Genomic DNA, 2,500 nt, shown 5'->3' on the forward strand with positions numbered 1-2,500 from the left:
GCGCCCGCCTCTCGCCGGGCCCGACCGCCCCTCCGCCCGCGCGGAAAGGGGGGGCGCGCAACGGCGATGCGGCGCGACGACGGAAGGAAGCCTCTCGCCTCGCCTGACCGTACGAGCAACACAACGCAGGAGAGGAGGGAAAGGGGAGGGCAACGGAGAAAACTCCGAAAGGCGAGGGCTGGGGCGGGGAGCGCGCGCTCCCACCACACGCACCCCGCGCGCTTCGGAGGCGGACCAGGCGCGCGGGCTCGGCCCGGCCAACGCACGGAGGAGCAGCGGCGCGCCCCGACCGCGCCCCGACCTGCATACGCCCCCGCCTCGCGCCCGGGACTCGGCGGGCTGCTGCTGCCGCCGACGGCCCGCACACGCGCGGCAACGCGCCTCTCGGGCACCGCACTACGGCAGCCCGCTTTTTCCCTGCGGCTCAACCCCGCCGGCAGCTCGGCAGGCCCCACACCGCACACCTCCGGAGGCGACAAAACCGCCCGAGCCCGAGACGGCGACGCACCGGCTCGGGGCCCGCCGGACGGCGCTCGCAGCCGCGAAGCCGCGACCGCCCTCCCGGAACCGCCGACACCACCGGCTTCTCGCCCCGACCCCGTCCCAAGCAGGCGCGCGCCACGCCGGAAGGCGACGAGCCCCGGACGGGGGTGGGGGTGTCGGGGGGCGCCGTCCTCTCTCCCCCGTCTCCACGCGGAGAACGAGGCCCGGACGCCTCCTTACCCCCAAAACCCCCGCCGACGGGAGGCACGCCACCTCCGCCGGGCGCGGCCGAGGAGGGCGGCGTGGAAGCGGCGGGCAGGGTCCAGGCCGGGACGGTCGAGGCCGGCGGCGGGCACCTTCCGGCCGACCGATTGGACACGGGGGGCCGAGCGGTGACGGCACCGCCGCTGGGCGGGGGGGCTTGCCGACCTTGGGCGACGGCAGAAGCCCGAGCGCTCGCCGGGGCGGAGAGAGGGCTCGCCGAGGAGCGCAGCGCGGCCACGGAGGCACGGCGACACGGCGGCCGCCGACGCAGCGCAGACGCGCCACCCCCCCCCGAGCGGAGGAGACGGCGCTCCCACGCCGGGGACGCCCCTTAGACGCGAGACGGGCACACAGCAAGGACGGCTTGCGGCCTAACACACGCCGCGGTCTCTCCGCGCGAGACCGGACCGCGGAGGGGGGGCGGCAGCGGGACACCTCCCCGGCACGGCTGCCCGCTGGGGGAAGGCGGGGAACGAGCACGGTATGGGTCGGTCGAGGCAGCGCCCGGCGGGTGGGGAGGGGAGGAAGGGGGTTGGGGAGAAGCCTTTCCGGGAGCGGACTCCCACGGCACGGCCTTCCACCATACACCACCGCCACCGCACCACCGCCACGCCACCAGCGGAGGCGCCACCGCCGGCTCAAAACTACACCGCTTCCCCCGGGGTCGCATCGAGCCGCCCGCGTCTTTAAACCGCCGCCCGGCCGCGCAGCCTTCGACCCCCGGGGGCTCGCCGAGGGAGGGCTGCGCAGAAACGCGGACGCTAGGTACCTGGCCCTGGGGTGAGGGAAACGACCTGCAGGGCCCCGCGGCGGTGCCTCCCCCGCTGCCACCATCGGGGGAGCGTCCGCCCGCGGGGGCGCGCCCGACGTCCGCCGCCAACACCTCGTCCTTCCTTACCCGGGGGGCCGGGGTTTCCCTCAGTGACCCGGCGCTGCGCCCGAGAGGAGACACGTGGCTGGGGCCGCCCGCTCGCGCGGGGACGCGGCCCGGCGAGGGGGGAGACACGCCTCGCGCCTCGCCCACCGACGGCGCGGCTCACCCCCTCCACCCGCTCGCGGCTCCCCCCCCCCCTCCCTCCCGTAGGCACCGAGGTGCGGGGGAGAGAAGGAAGAGGTGGGGGGTGGGGCGGGTATGGGGGAAAGCCGCCACCGCTGCGCTCCGCGCACCGTTATATCCCGGAACGCCCGGAGGACGGCTCTTCTCTTTCGCGGCCGGCCCCGTTGCCCAGAAGGGTCGGGGAAGACGCCTCCCCCGATCCCGAAGGAAAAGGACGCCACTCGCTCGCCTGGCCACGCGCGGCTCACCACCTGCCGGCCACGCCTGTCGTCCTTTCACCGCTCGCCGCTTCCTCCCGCCACCCGCGCGCGGGCTCAGCGGCCGGGGAAGGCTCGGGCGCGCACCCTCTGCCACGACAGCACACCTCCCCAACCCTCCGTCGCGCGCGCGCGCCAGGCCCCACGACCCGACGGACCGCGCGTCCTCTGCAGCCCGGGGGCAGCCTGCGGACGCATCCTCCCCACCCAGCTCCCCCGGACCGCACACCGGCGGCAGAGAACTGCCGCGGAGACGGCCGGGCGGAGCGCGGGGCTGGCGGAGCACGCCTCGGCTCCCGCGGAGAGGGAACGGCGGCCGCCGGCGGGAGGCGGCGGACGGCGAGGAGCGGAGGGGCAAGGCGGCGACGCGGCGGGCGGGCCCGGCCGACCGGCCAGCCGGAGCGACGCGCGCAGGCGCTGCAGAGACAAGCGGCGGAGG

The sequence above is a fragment of the Falco peregrinus genome, unplaced genomic scaffold (genome assembly GCF_023634155.1).
Source record: "Falco peregrinus isolate bFalPer1 unplaced genomic scaffold, bFalPer1.pri scaffold_38, whole genome shotgun sequence".
NCBI lineage: Eukaryota > Metazoa > Chordata > Aves > Falconiformes > Falconidae > Falco > Falco peregrinus.